Raw genomic sequence first — 8,175 nt, 5'->3', positions numbered from 1 at the left:
GACCAGAATATGTATGTGAAAGATAAAGAGAAAATATTTAATGGAAGGAACAGATTTCACTTCTAAACTTCCAAGGGCTATTTACAGGCAGGGATTTTTTTAAAAAGGACATTTAGAAATTGAACAATAGATTGACAGTGACCTTGTTAGCTAATGTCCTAAACATATGAGAAATCCCACTTGGCTATCATTGTGTCAACAGAGTTGTATTGTAAGAAAATCAATCTGGTACCTTTTAAGTATTAAAAATGGTAGAAAGATGACCAGCTGTGGGTGTACTGAATGGAAGAACAAAGGTACAGGGGTTTGTCCCCAGTTAATATATAATGTATAGACGGCGGGGGAACAAAGGATTATGGATCATCCATAATTCAGCAGATTATGGATCAAGAAACTGTAAATAAATGTACAGTTGTCCCTCAAGTCCATTATATATTTTATGGGGAATATTTAGGTGAACTTTTGTGTCCAGTTAGAATAAACTAGGGATTAGTGCAGATAAAATTAGTTACCATAAAAATACTAATAGAAATATTATAGAATGGATGGAAAAAAGACTGCTCAGTGGTATCAACAAGGATCAAATAAATACAATTAAAGTGGCATGGATAATAACAACACAAGGGCTAGATTAGGACCTGAGCACACAACAGGTGAGAACGATTCAAGGCACCTTCTCTTATTTATGCACCATGCAATGACTGATCAAAATGAGCATCCCTGGTGCTCTCCTGAGTGGTGGTGTGGATTTAAAATCATATTTTTGATCTGACCTTTTTGGATTGCACAGATATCCATGCTAAAATTTATAGCTTTAGCCCCCAATTCAGGAAACTATTTCCATTCAGGACTGCACTGAAACACATGCTTAAATCCTGCTGAAGCACATGCTGAAAAAGTTAAGCATGTGCTTGTGTTCCAAATGACTCCTCACACATTCAAGCAGATCAGAACGCTATAGGTAGTTTGCTGCACTCATAGGGCCTGAACCTTTATTCTTTTATGCACTCAACCCTTCTGCTGAAGTCAATGGGCTTTATAATGTACAGATGGATACTTTGGGTATGTCTTCACTACCCGCCGTATCGGCGGGTAGCAATCGATTTATCCGGGATCGATATATCGCGTCTCGTTAAGACGCGATATATCGATCCCCGAACACGCTCACCATCGACTCCGGAACTCCACCAGAGCGAGCGGCGGTAGCGCAGTCGATGGGGGAGCCGCAGCTGTCGATCCCGCGCCGTGTGGACCCCAGGTAATTCGATCCAAGATACTTCGACTTCAGCTACACTATTCGCGTAGCTGAGCGTAGCTGAAGTTGCGTATCTTGGATCGATCCCCCCGCCCCCAGTGTAGACCAGACCTTTGACACTGTAATGTAGATTTTTTTAAAAAAAAATTATTAAAAGCCTTAAAATTCTAAGGGAAGCACATATTCACAAATATTAGAAATACTTCACCCTTTGTAAAGATGAAAGAAGGACATTAAAAATAAGAGAACTCTTTTCCCACTTAAATAATGAATTCCAGGAGGCTATTGTCTATAGTTATAGGGGACCTATTTAAAAGCAGTATTAGTGCATATGTGTGTATGGAGATGATTAATAGAGCTCCATCTACTGGCATGTAAGAAACAGTCCTCTAATTTACACCATGTTCCACCTGCTAAAACAGTTTTCTAAGCTTAGCAGCCATTTCTGAGTGTTCTTTTGGTGTTTTGGTGCAACTTGTGAGGTTGTTATCATGCTGGGAAAAATTCCCCTATATAGCCCATGATATTGCTTCACTTTCTTCCTCTCCTGAATCACTGTCAAGACCTCTTCCTCCATCATCGGGACCGAGGGACTGAAATCACCTTTTCAGCTTTTGGAGAACTGATATTAAAGGGGAAAATATCTTAAAATTACCTGAATCTCAAATCACAACTGACAGTAACCACAAATCCTTTGAGTGCATAAGGTTACTACATTATATATAGTGATAGTCTTACACTGGGCCAGCCACACAAAAGGGATGTAAATCTATTACTGATAGTCTATTTTCTTACAGACATTTATAGGACAGTCACTTGTTAACTATATTTGCATTAGGTTGTCTTGCGAGCATGTTGAATATCAGGCCAGAGGATGACAAAATTCTATCTAGATGCTCAGATTGCCTTAAAGCCCTCCAGTTCAAACAAAGCTATGGGCTGTCGCCAATAGATCATCCATCTGTTTTGAACCTCAATCCATATAGCTATCTTGGGAATCTTGGCTGTAGTAGGAAAGCTCGTTATTAGAGCTGGAGGAGGAGAAGAACTCTGTTTTGTGAAGGATTTCAAGATTTTGAAATCTGGCTTCTTTTAAATCAAAATGAAACCTGAAAATTTTGAAATCCTTAGTGAAGGAAAATTCTGGGGGAAAAAATCAATTTGGATCAATTGAAACATTTTGTTTAGACAAAATCAAAATATTTTGTTTTGATTTCAACTTTTGTATTTTATATGATAGTATATAATACAAAATTTAAAAAAATTAAAACCAAAAGTAGTTTCAAAACAAAAAATCAGAATGTTTTGTTCAATAAATGTCAAAATGGAATGTTTCAGCATTGTCAGAAATTTTGGAGGGCTTTTCTCCAAAATAAAAAATTGCCAAAATCAGCAGAATTTTGAGAAGCATTTTGATTGCCATGGAATTATATTTTGCAATGGAAAATGATTCCACTAAAGCTTTTCAAATGAACTCTATTCAGTAGTTTTTATTGTAAATTGAAGAATTATTGGAGGCTCTAAACAGCTTAGCCTGACATTTCCCAATTGTTTACTGGACAGAAGGTCATTTTTAATATTTTGAGAATGTTGCAGAAAAAGCAGATTGAACCATTTCTCCTATTTTAAGGTGAATTTCACTCTATAAATAAAATAATAATTAATAACTAGCTCTTTCATAGAGACAAGATAGGTAAGGTATCTTTTTTTGGACCAACTCCTGTTGGTGAAAGAGACAAGCTTTTGAACTACACAGAGGTCTTCAGATTGAAAGCTTGTTTCTTTCACCAACAGAAGTTGGTCCAATAAAATCTATTATTTCACCCATCTTCTCTCTCTCATAGCCTGGAATCAATGTAACTCTTTTATAGTGACTTGCACACTTCAAAGAACATTATCATTAATCCCATTTACAAGTAGGGAAACTGAGGCACAGACAATAAGCGGGGAGTCTGATCTCTTGGAGTAAAAGTCTGCTATCTTGTCAGTGCAGGAATTGTTTGAAGTCATCATCCGCATGCATGTGCATCTGATGACAGAACTGGGTTCTAAATGCATAATTAGTAAACTGTAAATTATTTGGAGTGAACAATTTAGTCATTTTATGTAGCCCTTTTTTCTATGCTTGAACTGTCTCCAAAAAGATCATCATTCCCTCCCATTAGTTATTTGAAATTTGATAAATGTTTTATATTTCAGCCTATGGATTGCTCATGATCCATTCTGCCAGAATAACCCTTCAGATAGTGAGCATTTGACGTATGAGTTAATCTAGGAGTGGCCAGCCTGAGAAGGAGACAGAATTTACCAATGTACATTGCCGAAGAGCCACAGTAATATGTCAGTAGACCCTCATCAGCTCCCCCACCCCGCTCCCAGAGCCTCCCACCCACTGGCAGCCCCGCCGATCAGCACCTCCCCCTCCCTCCCCGCACCTCCCGATCAGCTGTTTCGTGGCCTGCAGGAGGCTCTGGGGGGGAGGGGGAGGAGCGAGGGCATGGCAGGCTGAGGGGAGGGGGCGGGAAGGGGTGGAGTGGGGGCAGGGCCTGTGGCAGAGCCAGGGATTGAGCTGTGAACACCCCCCCAGCACATTGGAAAGTTGGCGCCTGTAGCTCCAGTCCCGGAGTCGGTGCCAATACAAGGAGCCTCATATTAACTTCTGAAGAGCCGCATGTGGCTTCGGAGCCACAGGTTGGCCACCCCTGTATTAATCTGATGACACAAAGGTCGAGATTTTGTTTTTCTGTTCCCTGGCTTGATGAGCGTAACTCTTAGAATGAGGTTCCCAGTTCAAATACTTGCAATTACCAATCTAAAGATTGCTTTCAGTGAATATTCTGCAATACTTGCTGTTCGGGCAAATATTCTGTCCAGTAAAGTTGTTTTCTAGAATATTTGTGGAACATGAACATAAATGCGAGGCAAACATGGTAAAAGTGAATTTGTTTCAAAAATGTAAATAATGTTTTGCAGTATTTTTGCAATCCTAATAATGAGCACAATTCATCTCAGTACTCTGGTTTGGTGGTTCTTTGTTTGTTAATGTGCCTCAATTAGCTGATCAAAGTGTCTGTCTTTGCTTAGGGTCCTGTTCTTTTTCTTTTTAACACAGTCTCAAATGAAACCTTGCTTTGCTAGAATAAGTTCCCTGGACAATTCCTAGCATCAGCCACCAGAGGGCACTATACAAACATTCTTCTGCTCATCTCCCATAGAGCTGTAGATGTTACCTTTGGGTTTGTACTGTTGGTTTGTGACAATGTGTAAGAGGTGGACTTGTGTTTCTGAAGTAGATGATAGTTTGCCTTTTGTATTGATAACTGTACAGTTATTTTTAGTATTGCTTTCTTGGAAAAAGCTTGTTACTGGTGCTGTAAACTCAAACAGTAAGCAAGTCCCCTGTCTGTTAATTACAAAATACATTAGGGATCGGCAACCTTTGGCACGTGGCCTGCCAGGGTAAGCCCCCTGGCGGGCCGGGCCAGTTTGTTTACCTGCCGCGTCCGCAGGTTCGGCTGATCACGGCTCCCACTGGCCGCGGTTCGCCACTCCAGTCCAATGGGGGCTGCGGGATGCTGCGCAGGGCCAAGAGATGTGCTGGCCACCGCTTTCTGCAGCCCCCATTGGCCTGGAGCGGCGAACTGCGGCCAGTGGGAGCCACAATCAGCCAAACCTGTGGACGCGGCAGGTAAACAAACCGGCCCGGCCCACCAGGGGGCTTACCCTGGCGGGCCATGTGCCAAAGGTTGCCGATCCCTGAAATACATGATGATTTAAGTGTTTTCTTTTCTATATTCCTTCCACCTGAGAGTTTATTTTCTACATGGATCTTTGAAGCTAAATTTTGACACCTTCTGCTTGTTCAAACCACGACCCAAGAAGCCTGGAACTTTCTCAGCAGCTGTAGTTAATGACCACCACAACAAGGCTGCGGGTTGGGGGGGTGGGTAATACCTTTTACTGAACCAAATGCTGCTGGTGAATTAGACAAGCTATTGAGCTACACAGAGCTCTTCTTCAGCTCCTTGATCCCAGTGCAGCAAAACAAGGCGGGCATCACTAGGATTCATGAGGAGGAAGGATGAAAACCATGGTAGATGCCATAATAGTCAAGTGATGAGGGGAGAACAATGAGGTGGAGGAGCGAGAAGGCTGCACAGATGAGCAGTGTTGACAAGCAAGGCTGCACAGATGAGCCCTCCCGGGTGGCATATATGACTCTCCATCCTTTTATGTCTAATGCAACCTGACCCCTCCAGTGCCAGGTGCTGGGACAGGGTGGAGCCGTGTGATAATTCTCTGACATGGCCATCAGAGGGAGGAGGAGGAGGAAAGTTAATATAGCTCCCTTGTGTGTGTTCGAGGCCTCCTCCTGTGGGTTGTTGCTCAACCTTGGGAGCTACTTTGGCACAGTGACTGGGCATCTCTGTTGTTTCACTTCTGAAATAGACAGCACTGAAGACTCTCCCCTGGATCACAGCTTGAAGACCTGGACAGCCTCATTGACGTGTTTGGCATTCATTTCACACTAAAGCTAGTTGAAAATTTTCTGAAAGAACAATTTTCCCATGGCAAAAATTCCTATTCGACATAATTAAAGTATTTTGCAGGAACATGTCTGTTCTGTCTAAACTTTAGATGGAAACCAGACAGGCTACCTGGTGGGCTCCCCAGCTTCCTGGGTGGCCAGCTCCCTGGGGTGCCCACCTGGCAGTCCAATGGGCTCCCCAGCTGCCAGGCTTCCCGCTCCCAAGCAAGCAAGGTGGCTAGGGAACCAGCTTGTTGGCCCAGAATTTTTTGAAAAATTCCATTTTGATTTGTCTAAAATGGAATTTTTGAAGATGTCCATTCCACAGAAAGCTTCACATTTCTGACTCTCTTTTGTTCTGATTCAGAATTTTTTTAATTGCAAATGTTTCTTCAGGATGGAAATTTCAGTTCCTGCACAGCTCTATTTCACACCCACAAAGCCAGAGACTTCTATGTAGGTGATGAGCATGGGGCCTGGAGAGCAAAATCCACCCTCAAGTCCAGAGGCAGGCTATGGAGCTGAAGCACAGCATCTAGCAGCTACTACTGCAGCCTGAGGGCTAGAATAGCGTCCCCATGGCTTGTAGGGGGCGTAGGACCACTGGAGCCACCTAATTATAGATTCCCTAGCTAATGAGCCTAAGTCCTCTGCTACCTTCTATTGCACACAGAGGTGTAGATTTGTCTCAATGCTGCCCTTGCTCCACAACCCCACTGTGGAACATAAGTGGTATGAATGGTCTTTACACAAGTCCCGGACACAAGGTGATAGGTCCACAAAAGGGACTTAGGCTCAGTGTTGCAGCACCTAACTTTAGACATGCTGCTGCCTAATGGAATCCACAGCCCCGTTAGGCATGCTGGCCGCCTGTGGAATGCATGGAGAGAATCAGATGCCTGAAAATGGGATCCCCAGAAGCCAGCAAACTGAACATGGAGTCACCTAAACTAGCCAATAGGAAATGCCAAGGAAAGAGGTGTGGCCTAAGTCTGGGCCAGAAGGAGGTACCTATCTCTGCTTGGGATCCACAGCCCTGAGCCCTCTCATGGAGTTAAACACCTAATCCCTTTCTCAAAAAAAGGAGGGGGGGAAAAAGAGGTTTATAGTAATTGGAACAGGGATGTGAATTCGGGTTTCCTTCATCACAGGTAAGTAACTAACCACTGGGATATAGTCATTCTAATATGCTTTCTTGCCCTATGAACATTTAATTATTTATACAAAGTGGAACAGCTTCAACAGGAAAGATTGAGAGAGACATCCCAGAATATTCCATAGTCCAATGGTTATCTTGTGATCGACCAATACATCCAAGTCTTTTGCCTCTTCTGTCGCTTCCAACTGATATGTCCCCAGCTTATAGCAAAAATTCTTGTTGTTAGTCCCTAAATGCATGACCTTGTACTTTGGACTATGAAGTTTCTCAGGAAGTGTGGATTCTCAGGAAGTATGGATTCAAGTATCCCTGCTCCAGCTCAGGCAGTGGAAGGATTTAAATCTGGGTCTCCCACATCTTGGGTGAGTGCTATAACCTTTCCTAGTGAAAGGTGGACTGTCAGGCTGGAGGGAGTTCCTCAGGGATCGGTCTTGGGACCTTTTGTATTTAACATTTTTATTAATGACCCTGGCACAAAAAATTTTCAGGTGACAAAAGTTGGGAGGTATTACCAATAGGGCGGAGGCTGGAGGACCTTGAAAACTGGAGTAATAGAAATGAGATGAAACTTCATAGTCCAAAGTACAAGGTCATGCATTTAGGGACTAACAACAAGAATTTTTGCTATAAGCTGGGGACATATCAGTTGGAAGCGACAGAAGAGGCAAAAGACTTGGATGTATTGGTCGATCACAAGATAACTATGAGCCGCTAATGTGATGCAAACGTGAAAAAGGCTAATGCAGTCCTAGGATGTATCAGGTGAGGTATTTCCAGTAGATACAGGGAAGTATTAGTACCATTATACAAGGCACTCGTGAAACCTGCTCTGGAATACTGTGTGAAATCCTGGTCTCCCATGCATGGGCGGTGGGTATTGTAGGCAAGGGGAGGCTTTGCCTCCCCAAACAGCCCACCATGGCCCCGCGCCCAAGCCAGTGTGCCAGTTGCCTCCTGCAGCAACTGGGGGCCGCTGGGGCAGCTGGTGCTGGGCCACGCTACCTGCCCGGTGCTTGCTGCCCAAGCACCGGGACTGGGCACTGCCCCGGGGCTGGGGCCACGGCGACCGCACCACTCCGGGGCCACGGTGGGGGTGCTTTGGGCTTCTGCAGGGGAGGGGGAGGTGGAAGAGGCAGGGCCTCGGGCACAAGGGAAGGGGCTGGGGGTTAGCCTCCCTGGGTGGTCAGGTCACCGGCTGCCCACGCTCCCATGTTTGATTAATTCAAACCGGAA

The sequence above is a fragment of the Emys orbicularis genome, chromosome 2, assembly GCF_028017835.1.
Source record: "Emys orbicularis isolate rEmyOrb1 chromosome 2, rEmyOrb1.hap1, whole genome shotgun sequence".
NCBI lineage: Eukaryota > Metazoa > Chordata > Testudines > Emydidae > Emys > Emys orbicularis.
This window is presented reverse-complemented; position numbering follows the sequence as displayed.